The 12,973-nt window shown below is 45.7% G+C and overlaps 1 long non-coding RNA gene across 3 annotated transcripts; it reads left to right on the forward strand.

Moving 5' to 3' along the window:
- The first annotated feature begins 1,586 nt into the window (after positions 1-1,586).
- Positions 1,587-12,408, forward strand: LOC140913931 (uncharacterized). 3 transcript variants are annotated; one of them, XR_012159701.1, is made up of 3 exons: positions 1,587-1,621; positions 3,428-3,517; positions 10,916-12,408. It is a non-coding gene; the product is annotated as an uncharacterized lncRNA (long non-coding RNA). The 3 variants fall into 3 exon arrangements; XR_012159700.1 differs by having other exon boundaries at positions 1,592-1,750; positions 10,913-12,408; XR_012159699.1 differs by having other exon boundaries at positions 1,592-1,750.
- The last annotated feature ends 565 nt before the right edge of the window (positions 12,409-12,973 follow it).

Consider the following 12,973-nt stretch of genomic DNA (forward strand, 5'->3'; position numbering starts at 1 on the left):
CCCAACTAAAACCCCTCCAATGCATTATCAAGGATCTACAACCTATCCTGAAGGATGACCCAACACTCTCACAAATCTTGGGAGACAGGCCAGTCCTTGCCTACAGACAGCCCCCCAACCTGAAGCGAATACTCACCAGCAACCACATACCACACAACAGAACCACTAACCCAGGAACCTATCCTTGCAACAAAGCCCGTTACCAACTGTGCCCACATATCTATTTAGGGGACACCATCACAGGGCCTAATAACATCAGCCACACTATCAGAGGCTCGTTCACCTGCACATCTACCAATGTGATATATGCCATCATGTGGCAGCAATGCCCCTCTGCCATGTACATTGGTCAAACTGGACAGTCTCTACGTAAAAGAATAAATGGACACAAATCAGATGTCAAGAATTATAACATTCATAAACCAGTTGAAGAACACTTCAATCTCTCTGGTCACGCGATTTCTGATCTCAAAGTGACTATCCTTCAACAAAAAAACTTCGAAAACAGACTCCAACGAGAGACTGCTGAATTGGAATTAATTTGCAAATTGGATACAATTAACTTAGGCTTGAATAGAGACTGGGAATGGTTGAGTCATTATAAAAAGTAACCTATTTCCCCTTGTTTATTATTCCCCCACCCCCACCCCCACTGTTCCTCAGACGTTCTTGTTAAACCCTGCATTTGTGCTGGAAATGGCCCACCTTGATTATCATACACATTGTAAGGAGAGTGATCACTTTAGATAAGCTGTTACCAACAGGAGAGTGGGTTTGTGTGGGGGTGGGGTGGGGGGGGGAAGAAAACCTGGATTTGTGCTGTAAATGGCCCACCTTGATTATCATACACATTGTAAGGAGAGTGATCACTTTAGATAAGCTATTACCAGCAGGAGAGTGGGGTGGGGGAGAAAACCTTTTGTAATGATAAACACCCATTTTTTCATGGTTTGTGTGTATAAAAACATCTTCTGTATTTTCCACAGTATGCATCCGATGAAGTGAGCTGTAGCTCATGAAAGCTTATGCTCAAATAAATTGGTTAGTCTCTAAGGTGCCACAAGTCCTCCTTTTCTTTTTGCAAATACAGACTAACACAGCTGTTACTCTGAATTCTAGAATAGATAATACTTGGTCCTCCCATGAGTGCAGGGGACCAGACTACATCACCTCTCGAGGTCCCTTCCAGTCCTATGATTCTATTCTATGATCCTAATTGTGGAAGAGCTTGGTAACAGAATGGCCTGATGTGATGAATCACTGCAGATTAACTACACAAACTGGGTATGATTCCACAAATAATATTTGGGTAAAAGTTGAAAACAGTAATTCATTGTCCTCAGCCAGTGCAACATTGGGAGACAGCTTTCAGAGCAAGACAGCCTAAAATACAATGCCACCCAATGTAATTTTCCCACAACTACTTCCTCTACTTCAGTGGATTTTACACCTGAGTGGTTTTCTTTTACATAATAAAAGCTGGCTGCCTCCCAGACTGCAGTCAGAGGGAGGGAGATAGACTATGTGGTGTAGAGGCCATAGCTTGGGGGAAACACCTGCAGGGCTTGGCTTTGCACTGTGCCAGGAGAGAGCTGAGGGTAGAAGCACAAGATTGAAAGAGGTGAGCCGGATGGAGAATGTTGCAGTGTTCACTCCACTACCTCGGAGGAAGGGGGCCTAAGAGAAGGACAGCGTAGCAACCCTCCTGCTACCTCTTACTCAAAAGTATCTGTTTGAAGAATTGAGTGTGGTGAGAGTAGACTAAACTTGTTAATTTTACATAAATAAATCTGTAATATGTATGTAGAGAAATGTTTGATGACTTAATTTTTTTTGCAATATGTAATTTTTACTTAGGCCTTTCCAGCCCATTAGCCTTAGGCCCCTCATAATCTGGCCCTGGGGGAGCCGCGGTGGACCCTCTACCTGCCTGCACTGCAGGCGGCCCAAGCAGCCTCTTTGTCCCTGTCCCCGGGCTCCCTCGCCCGCCTGGGGCAAGTGGAGGGTCCATGACTCAAGGCTCCTCACAGCTGCCTGCACAGCTCTTACTGTGGCCAGGCTGTGGCTCTGAGGCCCTGCCCCCTGGGGCTGGGTCCGGGTCGGGGAGAGCCACATGGGCAGCTTTGAGGACGCAGCGTGGAGTCTTGGACCATGGGGATACGGGCTGAGGGCTGCTCTCAGCCCCCCGGGCAGGTGTCGGGTCCACCATGGCTCCACGCAGCTGCTCGGGCTCCCTGGCCCGGCTCCACATTGGCCTGGCGGGGGGGGGGGGGCGGGCGGGGGGAGGGGAAGGGGGCAGGGTCTGCCCCGGCAAAAAGTGGGAGGGCTATGGCCCCCTTCCTCACACCCCAGTTCCAGTGCCACTGGCCCGGGGCCCCGGCCACATGGGAAGGAAGATCTGTGCCCGCAGCAGAGCACAGTGAGAAGCAGGAGGGGGCCTGGGGGTGGAGTACGCAGTTTGGGTAGGCTGAGCCTTCCCCTGCCTTGGATACCCTCCGCCCATGTGTGACTGCACAGCCCCCTCACCCTCCAGACCTAGCAGCTCCACAGCTCTGGTGTACTCCATGCAGGAGCGCGCCTGTTGCGGAAAGCTGGCATGGTCCACTGGGAAGATACTGTGTGAACGGTCCACACCAGCAAACAGGAAGAGGAATTTCAAAAATTCACAGGCCTTTAGATGGGGGAGGGGCACATGACTGTGCACGGCCTGGCAGTGGAGTTCAAAGTGCTGACCAAAGTGGTCATGATGGGCATTGTGGGACACATCCTGGAGGTCAATTAGGGCAAAATAAACAAGTGCAGTGTCTACACTGACGCTGTGTCACTCTAACTACGTCGCAAAAAGTCAAGGTGGTTTTATTTTGTCGGCATAGCAGGGGAGTTAAATCGGCAGGAGGAGCATTGCTGTGTGTACACCTCCACCGTTTTGTCAACGAAAGCTGTGTAGTGTAGACAAGGCCTTTAAATGTGATGTTATTTATTGATTTTGTGTCTAGATTGAGTCACTCTCTGCTGGAGAAAAGTCTCACAGGGAGGTGTGGGGTGCTCACTGGACCCAAGAAAAGTTTTCTGAGCTAGACATATGTAAGATCAATAATGTTAGTAGCCCTAGGACATAGCTTTCATGTGGCTGCGGAAGTGAAATTTCGGTTAGTATGTAAAAGGTCACTGTCAGGGACAGCTCAGGCAATTGGTAATTGGATGCAGAAATGGTCACATTTTTAAAACCTGTTAGGGCTGTTTTTGGACAAGAAAATAGCAGCAGCTCGTATGATTGTAGATCCTTGCTCTGCCCCCAGCTGATCTAAATGAACAGAAAAATGGCCAGTAGCCTTTATTTAATCTTTGCTAGGGCTAGGCTGTGGACTTGTGCCAAATTGTCGCAGACAAACATCTAAACAAAATCCCAAATTTTTGTCTCACGAAGGTCAATCATCTTCTACTGCTCCTCTGGAGCTCATTGAAGGATCTCTACTGGCTTCCATTGGAATTGGGTCAGGTCTTCAGTTTGGGGAAGGTATGTTTTGTCTTTCTGAGATCAGGTGTGATGGGGTGTCTACCTGGCTAGGTAAAAAGGGCCAATTAACCCTTAACAGGCTGCATCTGGGGGAGAGCCAGGGCTGACAAGGCCTAGAGATGAAGCCCAGCTAGGGAAGAGCTCAGACAGGCATAAAGAGAGGAAGCTGGTGGTAAGAAGAGTAGGAAGGCACTCTGCAGTTACTCCCACGGCACGGCACGGCACGGCACAAGGAAGAGTAAGCCATGGGATCCTGTTTGGGAACACAGACTCTGGCAAGAACCTGAGAGGAGGTGAAATAGCTACAGGGAGCAGAGGAAGTTCCAGTGGTAATGTCGGGGGCAGAAGACAGAGAAGAAAGGTAGGAAGGAATCCAAGGAACTAGTGACAAGGCCTGGGAGCTGGAGCAGACTGTGGTTGCTGGGCATTGGATCCTTGGGCTGGAACGCAGCGTAATACGTGGGCCCATGTGCCCCTACTGACCACTGGGGAAGTGGCATGTGAGGACAGTGGATTGGAAGACTGCCTGATTTGGTTTGTCCAGTGGGACTTGATCTGGATGATGGGATGAATTGCACCCTCAGCAAGTTTGCAGATGACATTAAACTGGGGGGAGAGGTAGATACGCTGGAGGGTAGGGATAGGGTCCAGAGTGACTTAGACAAATTGGAGGATTGGGCCAAAAAAAATCGAATCAGTTTCAACAAGGACAAATGCAGAGTCCTGCACTTAGGACAGAAGAATCCCATGCACCGCTACAGGATTACAGTGGATAAGAAGCTGGATATGAGTCAGCAGTGTGCCCTTGTTGTCAAGAAGACTAACGGCATATTGGGCTGCATTAGTAGGAGCGTTGCCAGTAGATCAAAGGAAGTGATTATTCACCTCTATTCGGCACTGGTAAGGCCACATCTGGAGTATTGCGTCCAGTTTTGGTCACCCCACTACAGAAAGGATGTGGACAAATTGGAGAGAGTCCAGCGGAGGGCAACGAAAATGATTAAGGGGCCGAGGCACATGACTTACGAGGAGAGGCTGAGGGAACTGGGCTTGTTTAGTTTGCAGAAGAGAAGAGTGAGGAGAGATTTGATAGCAGCCTTCAACTACCTGAAAGGGGGTTCCAAAGAGGATGGAGCTTGGCTGTTCTCAGTGGTGGCAGATGACAGAACAAGGAGTAATGGTTGCTGTGGGGGAAGTCTAGGTTGGATATTAGGAAACACTATTTCACTAGGAGGGTGGTGAAGCACTGGAATGGGTTACCTAGGGAGGTGGTGGAATCTCCATCCTTAGAGGTTTTTAAGGCCCAGCTTGACAAAGCCTTGGCTGGGATGATTTAGTTGGTGTTGGTCCTGCTTTGAGCAGGGGGTTGGATTAGATGACCTCCTAAGGTCTCTTCCAACCCTAATCTCCTATAATTCTAAGACTTTGATACCCAGGAAGGAGGAAACTGTAGTGACCTGGGCAGAGGGCCAAGCCATGAAGAGGAAGTAACCTGAGTCCAGAGAGGACGAGAGAGAGAGACACACACACACACACACATACACACACACACAACAGGTCAAACAACCCAAGGATGGGGTATCGGACCAGTGAAGAACTAATCCCCAGGTGAGCCACAAGGAGGCGCAGTAGCAGTGAGTAGCATACCTGGTTACACTAGACTCTTATGATATATTTTGTGTTTCAGTAACTGATTTGTGAGTCCTTCTTTGAAAACAAACCCTATCCTAAACCGGTGTTATCGCTAATAGCTATGACCCCAGTCTGTCCACAGGATTCAAAGGAGCTACTGGCACCCAAGAGAGCAGGGTAATGCAATGCCTAGAATCGGTGTTTCCCAGACTCAAAGGGGAAACAATGTACTTCCCAAACCACAATTTAGCTCTGGAGGGTTAGCAGTCTGAGGCCCTGATTCAGCAAAAGCAGGTAAGCAGGTGCTTAACTTTAAGTATGTGAGAAGTTCCCATTGACTTCAATTGGATTTAAATATGAGCATAAAGTTTAGCACACATTTAAGTATTGTATTGAATAGGGATATGAGTACTAACATGCTTAGAGTTAAGCATATGCTTCCATGATTTCCTGACTCTGGGCCTTGTTGTTATTAATAGACCCTTAGGAATATTTATTGCAGTCAAGAGATTTTTATTTTATTTTAATATGTCCTCAAAGAAGGGACAACTGTCAGGAATAATTAGTGAGCAGACTGTGACTAGACGCTGCCTTTAATTAAGAATTCCCACCAGAAATGTCACTGTAGTAATTGAATCACAGCACTCAATTTTCCATAATAGTGGCTTGAAAATGTATGGTTTGAAAGAACTTTAAACAGTCTGTATGGAAATCCTCTACTGTTGCTTACATGTGGCCTCCAGAATGTGATTCCTTTTCCTGCTTCCTTTCTGCAAGCAGCTTTAACCTGTGGGGCATGGATAACTCAGAGGAGTGGTAATGAGCTATGACACACAGGCTTGCTGATGATGGCCTAGCAAGCCATTAATAACATAGGCCCTAAAAGCCTTTGTAGAGTCTTTCACTCTACAGCTGTTGCAGTTGCCAGGATTGGTCCCTTCTCCCTGGACACTCAATAACAGACTTAAAAGTGGCCATTCTTCAACAAAAAACTTCAGAAACAGACTTCAACAAGTTTCAGAGTAACAGCCGTGTTAGTCTGTATTTGCAAAAAGAAAAGGAGTACTTGTGGCACCTTAGAGATTAACCAATTTATTTGAGCATAAGCTTTCTTGAGCTATAGCTCAACAAGAAACTGAAGAACTGGAATTAATTTGCAAACTTGACACCTTGAAATTAGGCCTGAATAAAGGCTGGGAGTGAATGGGTCACTACAAAAAGTAATTTTCCCTCTCTTGATAGTCACCCCTTCTTGTCAACTGTTGAGAATAGGCCACATCCACCTTAACTGAATTGGCCTCGTTAGCAGTGACCCCTCACTTGGTAAGGCAACTCCCATCTTTTCATGTGCTGTAATATATAGTGCTTACTGTATTTTTCATCCATGCATCTGATGAAGTGGGTTTTAGCCCATGAAAGCTTATGCCCAAATAAATTTGTTAGTCTCTAAGGTGCTACAAGGACTCCTCATTGTTTTTGCTGATACAGACTAACACGGCTACCCCTTTGAAATCTGCCTAGAATGTTCATCTGCTTATTATGCTAATCAGAACCGCCTCCCTGTTACCTTACGCTTCCCATCTGTCATCTCTACCTGTTGTATTCCATTAAATATTTAGAAGGGAAGGTCTCTGAGGCCCTGGCCAACATTTTGCTGAGTGTGTACAGTGTGCCACAAGGGAGTCCCTCCCTGATCACTAACTAAGGCTCCTAGGTGATACTGCAATACAAATAGTAAATAATAATACTAAAGCCAGAAGCTGGGTCTCCTGCCTTCAGGGTCTTCTTTCTAGGCAACTCCTTGCCTGTGCCTATTGACCACAGTCCCTCAATAGCTGTCTTGTACATCCACACACAGCCAAACTCCTTCCCCTCCCCACTCCGGTGGCAACGAGTCTTGGAGCCTAGGTAAATTGACTTGGGCTCACGATAGCGGCTAAAAATCATAGTGAAGACATTCCCACTCCAGCTGGAGCCTGAACCCAGTGAGGGAGTGGGTCTTGGAGCCTGAGCAGCAGTGTGCAAACTGCTATGTTTAGCCCTGTAGCATGAGCCCAGCACTCAACCCAGGCTCAGCGTTGCTGCTGCAGGATTTTTGGCATTGTAAACGTTCGAGGTTCAGGGTAAACCCAGCTTTGGTCATTCCTTTTTTCCCATTCAATGCAGAAGAGAGCTGACATTGTGCGTATGGAGGTTGCTTCAAAGAGCCAGAGAGACTGTTGCTCCAAGATACATGCTGTGGAAATACCAGCTAATAAAAGCTAACAGGCAATTATCTATCTTGTGTTAGACACTATTTATCTACAGAGAGAAGCATAAATGTGAAAGGTGATGAGCTGCCTTAAGCAAGAGGGGTAGTAATCTCAGAAGACATGGAGCTCCATAATGACCTGGAGAAAGAAGTGAAAAGGGGCATTAGAGTCTAGGATCTACACTTATTTACACCAGCTGAGAATCTAGGTCCATGAAGCCAATGGACCTATGCAAATTTACCCCAGCTGTGGATCTGACCCTGCTTGTTTGAGTGGAAGAGACTTTAAGGAGAGCCATGGCTTTTGAGTAACAGGGTATGTCTACACTGGAGCTGCAGTTGTCATCTCCAGCTCCAGCAGACATTCCTGAGCTAGCTCTGATCCAGCTAGTGTGCTAAAAAGCAGCGTGGTGGCACAGAAAGCGGGACAGGCTAGTCGTTCTAGTACAATCCCATCTGAGATCGTAGGTACATATTCAAGGCGGCTAGCCTGTCCTGCCACTTGCACCGCTGCAGTTATATTTCTATTTTTAGTGCTCTGGCTTGCTCAGAGTTAGCATGGGTGTGTTCACCTGAGCTGGAAATTACACCCATACTATGTTCAGAGGAGTGCAGTATAAAAACCTAAAGCAAGAGACTTTGTTTATATCCCGTATGGGTGACTTTTATACACACACACACACCTGTGCAGAGGGGGGCAACATCTGTGCATCACTTAATCCCACTGAAGACCTCAAATTAGTGCTTCCAATGGAATTCATGTGGAGGAGATGGAAGTGGGCTGACTGTGAATTTCACCCTTTGCAAAGCTGCCTTGCAGTGGTTGCTCAGTTAGTTGGATGAGGCCACATCCTCAGAAGCGGAAAGTTCTTATTTCCACAACTCTTGCAGAGCGAGATGGGCTCTGCGATGTGCAGCGGAAGCTCAGAGCCGCCTAGGCGGGTCTCAGCATGGCATGATGGAAACATGAGGTTTCTGCTGCATTCTGAGCCTTGCACACCTGCAGAACTTCACCCTCTGGAACCAAAGGGCTTTTCACCTCTAGGTTGCAGGTCTGATTGCAACCCAGCTCTGCTAGCCAATGGGAAGTAGGTGCCTAGACCCTTCTGAAAATCCCACTAGGCACCTATCTGCATCTTTAGGTGCCTAAATGCCTTTATAAATCTGGCCCTTGGGAGTCTGTCTCACTGGCTTTCAATGAGCCCAGGGAAATAGCAGCAGAGGTTTGGAGTAAGCAGTACGTGGCTGCTGTGGGTAGGGTCCCTGGGCTGGAACCTGGAGCAGTGGGCAAGCTAGGTTCCCTGACTGGCCACAGGTAAGGTGGCATAAACCCCAAGAAGGGGACAAGGCTTATTTGGGAGCCCAAACAAAGGGCTGAATTTGAAGGGCCCAGAGTCTGGGCTGAAGACCCTAGCAAGGGCAAAAAAATTATTCATTTGTTGGACTCCTTAATACCCCAGAAGTGGTTCACTTGGACTTTGTGACATGGCTGGGGGTGCTGAGCCACTGAAGACCTATCAAGATCTGCTGGCAGCCTGCAAGTCCAGTAACTGCAGCGTTAAGACTTCTTTGTACCTCTGAGCAATGTTGGGTTGTGAAGATGCAGCGAGCAGCACACTTGTACAAATTCCCCTTGCTCAGTATGTCTGTTTCAATAAGAGGTACATGCTCATGGTATCCTTCATATTGTCACAAGCTACTGTAGTTCCGTAACTGGATTATTTTTTAATACAAAGGGCTTGAGACTGATTTGATAGTTACGTAAATCAGATATAGCACTTTAAAGTCAGTGGCACTATACTGGTGTAAAAACTAGTGTAAAAGAGGAAACTCAGACCCAAAGTCTCTGGCTGGACTGATGTGGGCTCCTAGTTTAGCCTGGGAGGTTATTGGTTGAATGTAGCCATAGGCAATTTTTCATGGAAGGGGCAGGTGAAGGTTTCTATTTGCTCTCTGGTTATAGCTTCAATGCTGCAAATCTGTTTGCAGATTTATGTTTCTTTTTGGTTGCACCGTTTGTGCCTTATGCAAGATCCTTGCTTTGCCGGAGGACATGCTAGCGTTCGTTGCTAAATCTGCGGGTTAGGGATACTGTGTTTTTGTGACATAAAATGTCTCATACAAAGCTACGTTTCCCTGTGTGATGGCCTAAGACACTCTAAACTGTACCTGCAGGAGCACTCTCATAGGGAAGCTCTGCTGACAGAGGATTGGGCAGAGTGCCCCCTCCTACTCCTGGCATATCTCTCCATGCCTTGCCTACACCAATGCAGGACTTTCCCAAGCTGAAGCTAGCTGCAGTAATGCAAATATTCACAGGAGGACAGAGAGGCGCTGACAGCAGGCAATGCATGGGAGCTGGCAAACTGACTTGGGGGAAAAGCCATGGTCAGTCCCATTAGCGGTGGGTCCATTGCATGCTGCTTAGTCACAGTTAGATTACCAACTTCAGTTTCAATATTTTTTCCCCCACGGTGGGGGTGTGAGTAAGAGTTGACTTTGAATTCGTGTAGCTACCTCCAGTAACTCTGTCCATTGAAAAGCTGACATTAATATTTTGCTGTTTATGGGGTATGCCAAACAGAGTCCCTGCAGAACAACATTCCATTTCATTGGCTGGGGAACCCTGCACTGTCATTGCCTCCGTGTTAAATCATTCTGTGCAGATAGAACCAGATTCTCTTCTACTGCCTGTCATCTGGTCGTAGCCCTGTCAGCCTGACAGATCATGGGCAAGCTAATGGAGCAGCTGATACAGGACTCTTATAAAGAGTTAACGGAGGGCATGTAATTAATGCAAATCAACATGGGTTTGTGGGAAATAGATCCTGTCTAACTTGATCTCCCCCCTTTTTTTTTTTCTTTTTTGAGATTACACGTTTGGTTGATTTAAAAAAATAATAGTGTTGGCATAATATACTTAGACTTTCAGAAGGCGTTTTGATTGGATACTGCATGACATTTTGATTAAAAAACTAGAATGATATAAAATGAACAGGGCACACATTAAATGGATTAAAAACTGGCTAACTGATAGGTCTTAAAATGTAACTGTAAACAGGAAATCATTTATCAAACGGGTGTGTTTCTACTGGGGTCCCATGGAGATTGGGGATTGGCCCTAAACTATTTAATTTGTTATTAATGACTTGGAAAAATAAAATAAAATTGTCACTAATAGTTTGTAGATGACCCAAACTGGGAGGGTGGTAAATAACGAAGAGGACAGGTCACTGATTCAGAGCAATCTGGATTGCTTGGTAAACTGGGCACAAGCAAACAATGTGCACTTTAATATGGGTAGATGTGTGTGTGTGTATATATATATATATATATATATATATATATATATATATATATATATAGGAGGAAAGAATATAGATCATACTTACAGGATTGGGGAATCTATCCTGGGAAGCAGTGACTCCAAAAAAGATTTGGGGGTCATGGTGGATAGTCAGCTAAACATAAGTAGGAGTAGAAAGGTTATTTTATCTCTGCATTTATTCCAGCAGCAGTCGCACCAGCATTATTGTGTCCAGTTGTGATGCCCACAATCCAAGGAAAATGTTGAGAAATTGGAGAGGATTCAGAGAAGAGCCACGAGAATGATTCAAGGATGAGAAAACCTGCCTTATAGTGACAGACTCGAAGAGCTCCATTTAGCTTAACAAAGAGAAGGTTAAGGGATGACTTGCTTACAGTCATATATTAATATTAATAATGGATTCTTCAGGCTAGCAGAGGAAGGTGATCCAATGGCTGGAGGTTGAAGCTAGATAAATTCAGACTGGAAATAAGGGGTAAATTGTTGACAGTGAGAGTAATTAACCATTGGAAGAGTTCACCAGGGGTTGTGGTGGATTCTCCATTGCTGACCATTTTAAAATCAAGATTAGATGTTTTTTCTAAAAGATCTGTTCTAGGAATTATTTGGGGAAATTTCTCTGGTTCTACAGGATGTCAGACTAGATGGTCACAATGGTCCCTTCTGGCCTTGGAATCTATGAAGACCACTTACACGTGGGCAAGGTTAGGGCAAAGTGGTTGTCAAATGCTACCAAAATGAGAGTGACAGGATTTCACCCTCACTTGGTATAGGTGTAAATGACTAGACCAAGGACAGGGGAAAATCAACCCCACCGACAGGCCTTCAGTTTATAGAACTGTCAATCGAGCATGTTTCGAAAGCTCAAAGATGTCTCACACATCTCAAGATCTACGATGCAAGGTAAAGCTCCAGTTTTTCCGATGGCCTGGCATCCATGTAATTAATCTTCACCTCAAAAACCAATCTTAAGTAAAATCTGGTCCTCTCCACACCCCAACTCAGGACTGTCCCTTGACCATGCCAAATGTAGGAATTACAGATGAGCAGAGACCAACCCCTAGAACAGCACTGCTATCGAGATGGGAATGTTATCCAGACCCCATGCAAGTTAATGGGATTTTAAAAGGAAACTGTTATTAGGCCTATTCTTCTTCTGAAAGGTTGTTGGCAACAGGCCAGCTACAAACCTTCTTTGATTCAATAAATACACCAATATTATCATCCAAAGTGGCTCAGGTTTTGGGCTGCTGAAGAGGCACTTAACTCACTTCAGTCTAAAAACCCCCTGGGCTGTAAAGAGCTTCCCCGCTGCTCCGAAAAAGTCACCCTTCTTCCAACAATTTTTCTCCATTTTTCTCGTGATTATGCAGAAAATAATGGACGTCGCGCAGCGAGAGCTACGGAATCCATTCCTCTCAGGGTTCCTGGTGATTTCATAAACCACAGGACTGGAGCTGCAGTGGTCTATGAGTTCTCCAGACTGCTGGGATAGAATTATTTCCCCCTTTCACTGCTGTTTATTAGAGAGCGTGTGTGTAAAATGTTCTTTTGGTACTCTATGAAACTCAGGCTGTTTGTACGGTTTCGGATATTTCATTCAAGCACTTCGTAAATCTGCATGAAAAGCACCTCCTTTTAGAATGCTAAGGGTAAAGAATAAATGCATTGTTACTGGCATTGTCACTGTAAGAATCTCTCTCCTCCACTCTGCACAGGGAACTGCTGGCTCAAATTCCCTGCGTACTGTTTTGTAGCACACAAAAAAAAATTAGATTGCCAAACATACCAAAAGTTCTGAGTTCCATTTCCAATTCATGAGCCCCTTAAGCTCTTCCATCTCCTCGAGGTGTGTCAAGGTCTCTTTCCCACTCTGAACTCTAGGGTACAGATGTGGGGACCTACATGAATGACCCCCTAAACTTATTCTTACCAGCTTAGGTTAAAAACTTCCCCAAGGTACAAACTTTGCCTTGTCCTTGAACAGTATGCTGCCACCACCAAGCATTTTAACAAAGAACCGGGGAAAGAGACCACTTGGAGACATCTTTCCCCAAAATATCCCCCCAAGCCCTACACCCTCTTTCCTGGGGAAGGCTTGATAATAATCCTCACCAATTGGTACACGTGAGCACAGACCCAAACCCTTGGATCTTAAGAACAATGAAAAATCAATCAGGTTCTTAAAAGAAGAATTTTAATTAAAGAAAAGGTAAAAGAATCACCTCTGTAAAATCAGGATGGT

The sequence above is a fragment of the Lepidochelys kempii genome, chromosome 6, assembly GCF_965140265.1.
Source record: "Lepidochelys kempii isolate rLepKem1 chromosome 6, rLepKem1.hap2, whole genome shotgun sequence".
NCBI classification, from domain to species: domain Eukaryota; kingdom Metazoa; phylum Chordata; order Testudines; family Cheloniidae; genus Lepidochelys; species Lepidochelys kempii.